We start from the raw sequence: 14620 nt of genomic DNA, 5'->3' as shown, positions 1-14620 counted from the left end.
TGGAACTCCGCTCCAACAATAATCTTACTGTGCCCTCAGGGAGTGGTCCATGTATGCCCGTGGGGACCACTTGTACTCCCATCTCTGGGGTTAGAACAAGTTGGGCGGAGGCACAGAGGTCCAATCTCCTGCTCCCTGATGTTCCTCAGGACAACGAGGAGCTAGTCGGAAAGGATTGTGAGTGGGGATCTGGACTATGGGATTCTGAAATGCCCCATATATTTGAGGGCCCCAGGTTGGGCCCCCTGGCCATTTTTTGACTGGGTAGGAAGAGGATTTCTCTCTATGTCAAATTTTGATGTACAAAATCTTGCCCACTGCCTTCCTTTCCGGCACCGGGGACATAGACCTGGGGCAGGTTGATTTGTTCCTTGCTGTTCTCTAGTCTTAGGTGTTCCCCTGGGCTTTAATCCTGTGGGTCCTTCAGGGCAGTCTCTTCTGAAGTGCCCTTCTTGCCCACACTTAAAGCATATTATTCCTTTAGCTCTTGATTGCCCCTGATTTGGCCCATGAAGAGCAGCAGCTATTACTTGTCCTGTAATGACTGCATCATTGATAGCCTTGCAGACCTTTTGGATTAGTCTATCAACAAAATCTGCAAATGGTTCATTACTCCCCTGAATCACCTTAGACAACTGCCCCTGTAAATCTCCTGACCCTTGAATTAACTTCCAGGCTTTAGTGGCAGCAGCAGCAATTTGTGCGTACACCCCAGGATCATAAATAATCTGCTGTTGAATACCTTCATAGTTTCCTTCTCCTGTTAGCATTTCTACATTTCTTTGGGGAAAGCCTGTGGCAGCATTATGGCATGCTGTTTCTAATGAGGTTTCCTGCCATGCAGTTTTCCACACTAGGTACTGCCCCCCTGATAGCACAGCTTTACATAGCCTTTTCCAATCTTCTGGCACTAGATTTAGCCCCGATACTGATTCCAACATACTAATTGTAAATGGGACCTGTGGACGGTATGTAGTCACTGGCTCCTTAAAATTTTTACTGTTTTGAAATCCAGAGGTTGGTGGAATCTTTGTCTATTTTGGACCTCTAGTACAGGGAAGAATTGTGGGACTGCTGAGGTTTCCTTAAGGGGGGTTTCTTCTCCCCGCGGTGAAAAACCCATCTGATTTACAGCATGAGATAACTCCTCCCAAGGGTACTTTGGGGGATATAGGGGGCAGGCTGCTTGAGGGGGAGCAGCTGCCTCCAGGAAGGGATTGGTATTCCTTCCCAATATAACTGATGGGGGCGACCGTGTCCTTGATGCTCTTTCTAATTCCTCCCAGTAAGCCCCTCCTCCTCTTCTTCCTCTTCAGGAGAAGTTACACTTAGTTGTTTCTTTATCTCTTCCAGACACATATTTCCTTTTTTTACTAAAGTTATTATTTTACATTTTTTAGATGTTAGACATTCCTTAATGAGCTGCCACATGGGAAAAGTACCTCTAGGTAATGGGAATTGCTTTTCTGCCTTAATAAGATCCTCTTTATCATGTTCCCATTGTGGAATATTTAGGACTCCCTCTTCCAAAAACCACGGACTAACCTTGGCCAGTGTAGTTACATATGCTGTTACAGTAGATCGTTTTATGGCAGTTCCATTAGCCTTAAGTACATCTTGTATGATTCGTATCATTTGATTTTTTGACACTTTTGACCCCATCCTGGAGTTACGAGACCTCCCTTTACCGGGGCTATGCAGACTCCCTTCACGGGGGTTATGTGGCCTCCCTTTACTGGGGTTATCCTACAGTTTTCCTATAGCTTACCTAAAGTTACTTAGTTTTCCTATAGCTTACCTAAAGTTACTTAGGTTTCGTATAGCTTACCTTAAGTTACTTATGTGGGAGGACGCAGAAAGAGGAAGAAGCGCCCCACACAGGCCACCACTTGTTCCATCCAGCGCAACCGGCACAGAGAAAGGAGACACCACCAATCTTTAGTTGACCAGATTTATTGCGTCCTCCCTGTTTTTCTGCCTCCTTTGTTCTCCGACTATCTCCCTTCTTCTACCCTCTCCCTCTCTCCTCCCCTAGGCTCCTAGCTCATCAGCCAATTATAGCAAAGCTCTCTCTCATGCAGGAGAGCATGCAGAGGAATGTCAGCATAGCACTATATGAATCACGAGCTGTCCACGAGCGGCATGATATTGGATAGCCTGGCGTCAATGGGTCATAAGTCTCCAAGGAACTAGTAGGCAAGCAACCTTTTTGGGTACTTCCTTATTTTGGTAGCCAGTGCCCTTTGGTTTACTGCCAGGTGCCATCTTGTCCAAGACAGCCCTCAGCAATTTCCTGAGAGTCATTATTCCTGCAGGTGAGACAACTCTCAGGAGCTGATAGGTTATATCATTCTCATGAATACACTTATGCAGATATTTATTCAGTAAGTGCTTGAAGAAGAAAATGCTCACCAGGGTTTAGTGGCATGAAATTCAAAATGTCAACTGCAGTTGTCTCTGTGAAGTAGTAGCTTTATGGGCACATTCCCAGGCTCTCTGCCAATGAAGTGGACTTGTACACCTGGGCATGTTCCAAGTCAACCTCAATGTCAATTGGAACACAGAGAGGTGAAGACAAAATAGAGTTGCCCTTGGCCCTGCATTTTCTCAGTCTGTTTTTATTTGCATTGGGGTAGATATTATTTTATTAAAGAATTGTATGAATTGAGGCTGAACACATATCTTAGCATCTGCTGATATCATTCAGAAGGCACAGGTGGCATTTAAACCCTGGATTCCCTGTATCATTGTACGTCCAGTCTCAATACCAATGAATCCTTTTTATAGAATTTTCATGATTGTGATGGATGTTCTTAAGAGATTCCCTGCAGAATTTTTTGAAAGATGTGGTGTTCTCAACTTTACCATATTCCTGAGAATTATTTGATTGAGTTCTGCAGGGTAAGGAATGATACAAGAACCATGATTTGAAAGAACTCACATTGAAAGAATGAAATCAGAGACATTAGTTTTGTGGCATGTTTGTGGTGGATATAAGAAATTACAAGAAAAAGAAGATTTTGAACTTTGGAAATGCTTTAACATTTGCTTTTCCTGCTCAGTAAGACCTATCACATTTTAGTTATTCTTTAAATTTTTCTGTTATTGAAATTCAGGTTTCATCATATTGGATCTTTGGTTTTTTTTTTTATTTTTACAGAGATGTTTTTGTTTAAATTTCTGATGTTGTGATGTACTATTTAATTCAAGAGCCATACCCAAATTTGTACTTGTTTAAGTGATTGCATGTAAGCGTTGTGATGTAAGAAAAGTCTTTCCTCATAGGACTTGTGCCAGAAAAGCAAAATCAGCATATGTGTAATTTTCTGTCCCTGGCAAGCAACAGAAAAAAGACTGGAATTTCCAAGGGCATTGATGTCCTTTGCAAGTTGAATTGTTTTCGATAATTATGGTTGGTTACAGAATAATCTCACGATTACTTCTTGCTGTATTTTTATCATAGATTGAAGCTGAAGAAATATTCTGGAATTTTTTGGGAGATCATTAACAATGACGATTTTTTTAGTGTCTCTTCAGCGAAGTTGGTTTTCCAGCCCCTTCTGCATTTAGTGCCCCAAAAATGTCCTTTACTCTTCCTTGTTTGAATATTCAGCTTTGAACCTTTGTACCATTCCACACTTTCAGGATAATGCATGTTCAAATTTGGTATTATGGCCTGTTTAACTGAGCTCATCAACATCATCAGACACTTGTTTCATCCATCAATTTCACCTTTTGGAGGATCCGTGTGCCAATGTCTCTGACACATTGCTATTGTCTGTGCCCTCCAGGGGCTAGTAAAATGACCCTTGGCATTGTCTCAAAGGGCCTTATGCTAAAATAGTAGTAGTAAGGTCAAGAGAATGGACCACTATATGAAGACAGAGTGGCCAGATATTTTTGCATCTAAAGGTGAGTTGAAGGGCCCCTAGGAAAATCATAGCAAGTAAATTTCTGAGTGCACCCTAGTTGTGAGGCTGTTGCAAGGGAGGTGGGGCCTGGTAGGTGGAGTGAGCATAGAACATCTCTCCTCATTTCCCAGCACTTTCCTGCCCTCCATCCCACATGCTCATTGATAGACACTGTTCTCTCCTCATTAGGGATCACAGCAGCCAGCCACCTCCACATAGAAGTCACACTTTCCAGGTTCCATCTGTCTTCTGTTTAGCATTTTAGGAAAAGAGGGGCAACCCACCAGAGTTGGTGTAATGTTTCTCATTGAATAATCACCAAACCAACTGAACTAGACTGCATGTTTCCCTGTTATGAATTGTCAACAGCCATTATTCTGTTTGGATGGTAGGGCCCTAGGCAAGTTTCCTGACTCAGCAAATTCCTGGATGAGTTCAGACCTGGAGAAACTGTTGGGAGGGCAATGCTGCTTGTGGTCAGTAATAATCAGCATGAACCATGCCTCTCCCATACCCCTCTGTCCCTCCCAGGTCCACTAGAACTGGTGGGGTCTAATTACCAGGCAGCCATGATTCCTGGTGTGGCCAAATGAAGATCTCCCACCTAGAGTGCCTGGAGTGTAGTGAGTGCAGTCAGGTTTCAGTGGAGCATCTTGCCATAGAAAGAACTGGATAGGTCAAAGGCCCCAGAGTGCCTTTCCCCCAACACACCCTGGCTCCACATTTCCTGGGCAAATATATTAGGATTCCATTTCTTGAAAACAGTAGGCCCCTGGAACTCACTCACTTCTTCCCTCTTACTATTACAGCTGAGCCAGTGCTTGTTTGAATCTTGGACTGTATAGGCCAGGACCAGAAGCATCTCTGGTTGCCATGGGAACCATAATGTCATCATGTGTAATACCATCTTTCTGTGACATCAGGTAATATCTTCAGCGCAGGCAGGCTGTCAGGGAAATCACCCACCAAAACCCATGTTTCCCAAGTTCCTGAAACAACCCATGGGGAGTGAAACAATTTGCATTTTCCTACTACAGATCAAAATTTCACCTCCCTTCAAACCCAACATGCCAGATGCAGCCCCTTTCACTTTGAATATTATAGCTCTCTTGTCTATTGCTTTCATGTCATGGAGCCCTGGTAACAAAGTTACCAGGCATTTCTTTGAGAAGAATCAAAACCACAGAAGCAGAATTTTCAATGAAAGTGAATGATTGAGTGTTCAATGGATATGACTTTCTGCAATTAATCTCATTGTAATGAATCTTGGGAGGAATTGCAGCAGACATATCTACCAGAAGTTTCAAAATTGGATGACAATTTTTTTCTGCCACCAAATACTTTTCCTGTGATCACAGACCCCATGAACCATCACCTCTTCCCTTGCCTATTTGTTTTCAGACAGGGTTTGGTTAAGTGACTTAGGCATGACCTAATTTAGGGAAACTGGCTTTTCTCAGGAGAACAACCTTCCTCAACCTCCCCAATACCTGATATGATACGTAAGATCCAGCACCTCCTCGGCACTGTGCATTCTGCCCAGATATCTGTTTGTTTCCTTTCTTTTCAAAGGAAAAGGCCAAGAAGAATAAGAAGAGTGAGAAAGGAATGAGTAGATTTTAATTGTTTTGGTTACAGGTTTAGGTGTGAATGATCCCCCAAATCTACTTTTATACTAATGACCTGAGCATATAATGTTTCACACATATGCCTGCCTCTCTCCTCCTAACCCAGGCCACCAGAGATCACAGGGACAATTTTCTGCCCAGTGCTCAACTACAACCATTTTCCTCTTTAAGTGGCAAGAATAAATCTTTGTCTCATGAGATACCACTGGACTGTGAGTCTTGATATGCAAAAAGTTACACAAAGAATTTTTCTCAAAAGTGAAAATAAAATTCATTAGAAATTGTTTGGCTTTACCTTGGGGAGGTTTACTGCAAAGCATTTCACAGAGTCAGACTAGAAAATGATCCAGTCACCTACTTCAAAGAGTTTCTTCAGATAATGCAGAGCTTCCAACGTATCAACATTTTTTCCTGTTAATTCAAGTGAATACACCATGGTTGGAAAAGCACCAGTTGCAAGTGGAAGCTCATTCCAATAAGAATTTTCAGCATGGAGTTGCAGCGGCAGCCAGCAGTGCTTCCCCAGGAACATGGGTTTCTTAAGAGTAGGCATTCCTGGGAATGAGTCAACTCTCAGAAACTGATAGGTTATATCATTCTCATGAATATACTGATGCAGATATTTAATCAGCAAATTCTTGAAGAAGAAAATGCTCATCAGGGTTTAATGGCATGCAATTCAAAATGTCAACTGCAATATTCTTTGTAATGTAGTAAACTTCTGGGGCAAACTCCAAGACTCTCTGTAAATGAAGTTGGTTTCTACATCTGGATGTTTCCAAGCCAACCTAAATATCAACTGGATAACCAAGAGTTGAAGGCAAAAGAGAGCTTTCCTTGGCCTTCCATTTTCTCATTCCGTTGTGCTTGGCATTGGGAAGATATTATTTTTAAAAAATGTAAGAATTGTGGCTGAATACATATCTTACTTTCTGCTAATATCATTCAGGAGGCATAGGGGGTATAAAACCTGGATTCACTGTACTATTGGAGGTCTAGTCTCCATACTAATGAAGCATTTTTATAGATTTTGCTAAGTTTGATGGATGTTCTTAAAAGATGCTGTGTACAGTTGGGTGAAGGATGTGGTGTTCTCATCTTTACCATGGTTCTGGGAATTATTTGATTGTGCTCTGTAGGGTAAGAAATGACACAAGAACCCCTATTTGAAAGAATGAAATCAGAGACATTAGGTATGTTGCATGTTTGTGGTGTATGTAAGTAATTAAAAAAAAAGAATTTTGCATTTTGGAAATGCTTTAACATCTGCTTTTCCTGTTCAGTAAGTCCAAATACATATTTAGTTATTCTTTAAAATTTTCAGTTTTGGAAATTCAGATTTTGCCCATATAGTGCCTTCATTTTTGTGTCTTAGCAGAGGTGTTTCTGTTGAAATTTCTGTTGTTTTGGTGAACTGTTTCTTTTGAGAGTTATTGTTCAGTGCCTCATACACAAATTTGTACTTTTTAAAATTGAAGTATTTCATTGTAAGTGCTGTGGTGTAAAGAATGCCTTTGCTCATAGGTCAGGTGTCAGAAAAACAAAATCAGCATATATATAATCAGCAGTCACTTGCAAACAACAGAAAAGGGCCAAGTATTTGCAAGGGCATTGATGTCCTTTGCAAGTTGAGTTATTGTCAGTAATTATAGCTGCTTAAAGAATGATCTCACAATTACTTATTACTGTATTTGTATAGTATTGTCAAGGTGAAGAAATACCCTGGAATTTTTTGGGTGACGAAGAAGAACAATTTTTTTTAGTGTGTCTTCACAGAAGTTGGTTTTCATCTTCAACACCCTTCTGATTTTAGTGCCCCCAAAATATCCTTTACCCTTCCTTGTTTGAATATTCAGCTTTGAAACTTTTGCATCATTCCTGTCTTTTATCATGATGCATGTTCTAATTTGGTTTTATGCCCAGTTAAACTGAGCTCATCACACCATCAGACACTTGTTTCATCCATCAATTTCACTTTTTGGAGGATCGTTGTCCAATGTCTGTGACACAATGCTGTTGTCTGTATCTTCCAGGGGCTGGTAAAATGATCCTTGGCATTGTCACTGTGGTCCTTGTGCCAAACAGATAGCCATGAGGTCAAGAGAAAGAACTGTTATATGAAGACAGATTGACCAGATATATTTGCATCTGAAGGTGAGTTGAAGGGCACCTAGGAAAATCATACCAAGTAAATTTCTGAGTGCACCCTAGTTGTGGGGGAGCAGCAAAGGAAGTGGGGCCTGGAAGGTAGAAGAATTAAGAACACAGAACATCTCTCCTTGCTTGTTAGCACTCTCCTGGCATCCATCCCACACACTCATTGATAGACACTGTTCTCTCCTCATTAGGGATCACAGCAGCCAACAACCTCCACTTAGAATTTAAACTTCCCAGGTTCCAGCTGTCCCCTGATTGGGCATTCTAGGGAAGGGAGGGGCATCCAACCAGAGCTGATGTGATGTTTCTCAATTAAATTATCACCTAACCCACCAAGATGCGCTGCATATTCCCCTGCCCTGTGTTGTCAACAGCCATCATTCCATGTGGCTTATATAACCTAAGGCAAGTTTTCTTACTTCACAAAATCACGGGTGAGCCCAGACCTGGAGAATCTGACTGGGAGGGCAATGCTCCTTGTGGCTGGGGCTAATCTGGGTGACCCAATCAACCTTCCACATGCCTCTGTCCCTCCAGGTTCCATTTGAAGTGGTGGGGGCTAATGGCCTGCAGCAGAATTGGGATGACCAGGTGGCCATGATGCCTGGTGTGGCCAAATGAGGTTTGCCTTTTAGCCTTCATTTTCTCAATTAAGTTGTACTTGACATTGGGAAGTCATTATTTTTCAAAAAAATGATTGAATAGTGCCTTACTATTGGGCATTCCTTACTATTTCTGCTGATATCATTCAAGAAGGGTATGTAAAACCTGGTTTCCGTGTATCATTGGAGGTCTAGTTCAATAATAATGAAGTATTTTTATAGACTTTGCTAAGTTTGAAGGATGCTCTTAGGAGATGCTGTGTACAACTGGGTGAACGATGTGGTGTTCTCATCTTTAGCATTGTTCTGGAAATTATTTGATTGTGCTTTGTAGGGTAAAGAATGACCCAGGAACTCCTATTTGAAAAAATTGCATTTAATGAATGAAATCAGAGACATTAGGGATGTGGCATACTTTTGGTGGATGTAAGCAATTACAAGAAAAAAAAACATTTTGAATTTTGGAAATTCTTTTGGATCTGCTTTTCCTGCTCAGTAAGTCCAATCACATCTTTTGTTATTCTTTATAATTTTCTGTTTTTGAAATTCAGGTGTTGCCCATATTGCATTCATTTTTCTATTTTAGCAGGAATGTTTTTGTTTAAATTTCTGATGTGGCGCACTTTTTATTTCAAGAGCCATCATTCAGTGCTGCATATCCAAATTTGTACTTGTTTAAATTTAAGTGCTTGCATATAGGTGCTGTGTTGTAAGGAATGCCTTTTCTCATAGGTCAGGTGACAGAAAAGCAAAATCAGCATATGTGTAATCAGCTGTCCCTTCAAGCAACAGAAAAAAGTCAAGAATTTTCAAGAATATTGAAGTCCATTGCAAGCTGAATTACTGTCAGAAATTTTCATTGCTTACAGAATGACTTCGCAATTGCTTCTTGCTGTATTTTTATAGTATTTTCAAGGTGAAGAAATGTCCTGCAAGTTTTTGGAAAACCATCAAGAAGAACAATTTTTTTAGTGTAAATTCACTGAAGTTGGTTTTCATCTCCAACATCCTTCTACTTTTAGTTCCCCCAAAATGTCCTTTACTCTTCCATCTTTGAATATTTAGTTTTGAACCTTTGTACCATTCCTCTCTTTCAGCGTAACACATGTTCAAAATTGGTACTATGCCATGTTAAACTGTGCTCATCATGCACCAGCACTTGTTACATCCATCCATTTCACTTTTTGGAGCACTGTTCTTTCAGTGTCTGTGGCACAGGGTTGTTTTCTGCATCCTCCAGGGGATGACAAAAGGACCCTTTTCATTGTCCAAAAGGGGTTTCACAAGACAGGCAGTAGTCAGGTCAAGAAAAAGAACGCTTATGTGAAGACAGATTGGTCAGATATTTTTGCATCTAAAAGTGAGTTAAAGGGCCCCTAGGAAAATCACAACAAGAGAATTTCTGAGTGCAACCTGGTTGTAAGGGAGCAGCAAAAGAGGTGAGACTTGGCAGGTGCAGTGAGCACAGAACATCTCTCCTTGCTTACTAGCACTTTCCTGGTCTCCATCCCACATACTCAGTGATAGACTCAATCCTCTCCTCATTAGGGACCACAGCAACCACCCACATCTGCTTAGAATTCAAACTTCCCAGATGGAAGCTGTCTCCTGTTTGGACATTGTAGGAAAGGAGGGGCATCCCACTAGAGTTGGTTTGATGTTTCCCAATTCAATCATCACCTCACCCACTGAGCTGCACTGCATGTTCCCCTGCTCTGATCTGTCAACAGTCATCATGCCTTGTGACTGGTAGGGCCCTAAGCCAGTTTTCTGACTTGACCAAATTCAGGGTGTGCCCAGGCCTGGAGGAGCTGGTTGGGAGGACAAATCCACCTGTGCCTGCTGCTAAGCTAGGTGCCCCTCACACACTCCTGCACCCCTCTGTCCCTCCCCAGTCCACTAGTCCTGGTGGGGGCTAATTGCCTGCAGCAGTATCATGGTGATCAAGTGGCCATGATGCCTGTTGAGGCCATGAGGCTGAATGATGGCAGTGTCACCTGGCAGGCCTGGAATGTAGTGTGGGCTGTCAGGCTTCAATGAGGTCCATTGTCCTGTAAGGAGCTGGATTGAACAAAGGCTTGCAGGGGCTGCACCTCAAACACACCTTGGCTATACTTTTCCTAGGCTAAGATGTTAGGATCACATTTCTTGAAAAGAGCATGTCCCTGGGATTCACTCCCTTCCTCTCCCTTTTTCCATCACAGCTTAGCCAATGCTTGTCCTGAATCTTAGTTTGAATTGGCCAGGACCTGAAGCATCTCTGGTTGTCAGTGGAACCAGGAGGTCATCATACTGTCATGTCACATTTCTTGAATCAGGTTGTATCTGCAGAGCAGCCAGGATGTCAGGGAAGGCACCCATCAAAACCCATGTTCCCTAAGGTCCTGAAACAACCCATGCAGAGTGAAAAAATGTGCAATCTCCTACCAGAGCCTGGAAACTCCATGCTCTTCAAACCCAACATGCCCAATGCCAGCCCCTTCCACTTTGAATTCTGTAGCTTTCACATCCTTTTCTCTCATGTCACAGTAGAACTGGTAGTGATTTCTTTGAGAAAAATTAAAACCAGGGTAGGAGTATTTCGAATGGAAGTGAATGATTGAGACTTCAATGGATATGACTTTGTGCAACTAAGTGCAATGAATCTTATCTACCAGCAGCAAACTTATCTACCATAATTTTGAAAGTTGGATGAGGATTTTTTTTCTGCCAGTTAATATTGTTCCTGGGATCACAGACCCCATGAGTCATCACTTCTTCCCTTTGTCTATTTATATTTACAGACATGGTCTTGCTAAGTGACTTAGATATTCCCTAATTTAGGGAAACCGGTTTTGCCCAGCAGAACCACCTCCCTCAACCTCCCCCATACCTGAGATGATAGACAATATCCAGCACATCCATGGGGCTGTGCATTTTTCTCAGATATCTGCTGGTTACAATTTTTCAAAGGAAAAGGCCAGGAGGAATAAGAAGAGTGATAAAGCAATGAGAAGATTGTGATTGTTTTGGCCTCAGGTTCAGGTGTGAATGATCTCAAAAATCTCCTTTTGTACTAAAGATCTGAGCATATAGTGTTTCACACATATGCCTGCCTCTCCTCCTACCCCAGGCCATCATGGATCATTAGGAGAACTTTCCACTCAGTGTTTATCTACAACCCTTTTCCTTCTTAAAAGGACAGAGCTAAATCTTACTCTCATGATACACCTCAGGACTGTGGGTCTTGACAGACCACAAAGGTAACTTGCAGGATTGCTCTCAAAAGTAAAATTAAAAATTCTTTAGAAATTTTTTGGCTTTGCCTTGGGTTGGTTTTCCTGAAAAGCATTTCACAGAATCCAACTGGAAGAGGATACAATCACTTACATTAGAGCCTCTTCAGATAACACCAAGCCTCCAATGTCTCCAAATTTTGTCCTCTGTTAACTCAAGTGAATACAACATGGTTGGAAAATTACCAATTTAAAGTCAAATCATTTCATCAACAGTTTCCAGCTGCAGCTTCAGTGGCAGTCAGCAGTGCTTCCCAGTGACCTATAAATCATAAGAGTAGGTATTCCTGGAGATGAGACACTTCTCAGAAACTGATAGGTTATATCATTGTCATGATTATGCTGATGTGGCTATTTAACTAGCAAGTTTTTGAAGAAGAAAATGCTCACCAGGGTTTAATGGCATGAAATTCAAAATGTCAACTGCTATAGTCTTTGCAAAGTAGTAGCCTTCTGGGGCACACTACCAGGATATCTACAAATGTTAGGGACGTCTACACCTGGGAGTTTTCCAAGACCAACTCAAAGTCAACTGGAAAACTGAGAAGTGAATACAAAAGAGAGCTGACCTTGGCCCTGCATTTTTTTATTCTCTTGAGCTTCGCATTGGAAAGACATTATTTTTTTAAAGATATGTATGAATGTGACTGAACGAATACATATCTTACCTTCTGCTGATTTCATAGGAGGCAGAGGGAGTATTTAAAACCTGATTTCCCTGTATCCTTAGAGGTTCTCGTTTGACAGCATCAGGCATCATGGCTGCCTGGCCACCACAATCCTGATGCACACAATTATCCCAACACCAGATAGTGAACCAGGGAGGGAAGGAGGGGTGTTGAAGGGCGTGTGGGTCATCCAGCATAGCACTGGCCCCAGAGGCACTGCCCACGAACCCACTCCTCCAGGTCTAGTCACCTGGGACTTTGCAAAGTCAGGAAACTGACCTAGGGCAATACCAGCCATATGGAATGATGACTGTTGACAGTTCAGGGCAGGGAGGCATGCAGTGCATCTCAGTGGGTTAGTTGATGACTGAATTAGGAAACATCATACCAACTCTGGTGGGATGCCCCTCCTTTCCTACAATGCCCAAACAGGAGACAGCTTAGAAGTTTGACTTCTAAGCAGATGTGGGTGGCTGCTGTGGTCCCTAATGAGGAAAGGAGGGAGTCAATCACTCAGGAGGAGTGATGGAGGCCAGGAAGGGGCAGGTAAGTGAGGAGAGATGTTCTGCGCTCACTCTACCTGCCAAGCCCTATTTCCTTTACTGTTGCCTTACATCTATGCTGCACTCAGAAAGTCTCTTGGTATGAGTTTCCAAGGGATCCTTCAACTCACCTTTAGATGCAGAAATATCTGGCCAATCTGTCTTCACATACTGGTTCATTCTCTTGATCTGACTACTGCCTGCCTGGCAAAAGGCCCTCTGTGACAATGTCAAGGGTCTTTTTTACCAGCCCCTGGAGGATGCAGAATATAGGTCAGTATCACAGACACTGGCACAACAAAGCTCCAGAAAAGTGAAATTGATGGATGAAGCAAGTGCCTGATGATAGCATGATGCACACAGCTTAAAACAGCTTAATACCATTTTTGAACATGCATCACACTGAAAGAGAGGAATGGCATCAAGGTTCAGAGCTGAATATTCAAAAAGAGAAGAGTAAAGGACATTTTGGGGGCACTAAGAGCAGAAGGGTGTTGGAGATGAAAACAAACTTCAGAGAAGAGACCCTAAAAAGAATAGTCATTGTGAATGGTCTCCCAAAAAGTTCCAGGACATTTCATCAGCTTCAAACTCTGATACAAAGACTGTAAGAAGTCATTGTGAGATCATTAGTAAGCAACCTAATTACTGACAATAATTTTACTTGCAAAGAACATCAATGCCCTTGAAAGTTCCAGGCTCTTTCCTGTTGCTTGCAAGGGACAGCTGATTCCACATATGCTGATTTTGCTTTTCTGGCAATGACCTATGAGGAAAGGCTTTCCTTATGCCACAGCACCTACATGTAAGCACTTAAGTTTAAACAAGTACAAATTTGCATATGAGCTCTAAATGATGGCTCTCAAAATAAAGAGTGCACTCCAACATCAGAAATTTAAACAAAAATATCTCTGCTAAAATTCAAAAATGAAGATCCAATATTGCCAAAACCTAAATTTCAAAAACAGAAAATTTCAAAGAATAACTAAAGATGTGATATGTCTTACTGAACAGAAAAAGCACATGCTAAAGCATTTTCAAAATTCAAAATCTTTTCTTTTTCTTGTAATTGCTTATATCTACCACAAACACGCCACATACCTAATGTCTCTGATTTCATCTTTCAATGTAAGTTCTTTCAAATTGGGGTTCTTGTGTCATTCCTTATCCTACAAAGAACAATCAAATAATTCCCAGAATTATGGTAAACATGAAAACACCACATCCTTCACCCAGTTCTATACAGCATATCTTTTTTTTTTTTTTAGACTTCATTAAGTGCATTATATTGCAGGTCAAATAGTGAAGGCATATAACAGGGAATGTAAAATCACTGTTATCTTTCCCATCAAATTATCATAAGTCTAGAAAAATGCTTCATTAGTATTGAGACTGGATCTCCAATGATACAGGGAAACTAGGTTTTAAATACCCTCTGTGCCTCATGAGTGATATCAGCAGAAGCTAAGATATGTATTCAGCCCCAATTCATACAATTCTTTAATAAAATAATATCTATCCCAAAGCAAAACACAACAGACTGAGAAAATGCAGGACCAAGGGCAGCTCTATTTTGTCTTCACCTCTCCGTGTTCCAGTTGACATTGAGTTTGACTTGGAAAATGCCCAGGTGTACAAGTCCACTTCATTGGCAGAGAGCCTGGGAGTGTGCTCCAGAAGGCTCCTACTTTTCAAATACTACAGCAGTTGACATTTTGAATTTCATGCCACTAAACCCTGTTGAGCATTTTCTTCAAGAACTTGCTGATTAAATATCTGCATCAGCATATTCATGAGAATGATATAACCTATCAGTTCCTGAGAGTTGTCTCATCTA

Source organism: Sciurus carolinensis, chromosome 3 (assembly GCF_902686445.1).
Source record: "Sciurus carolinensis chromosome 3, mSciCar1.2, whole genome shotgun sequence".
NCBI classification, from domain to species: domain Eukaryota; kingdom Metazoa; phylum Chordata; class Mammalia; order Rodentia; family Sciuridae; genus Sciurus; species Sciurus carolinensis.
This window is presented reverse-complemented; position numbering follows the sequence as displayed.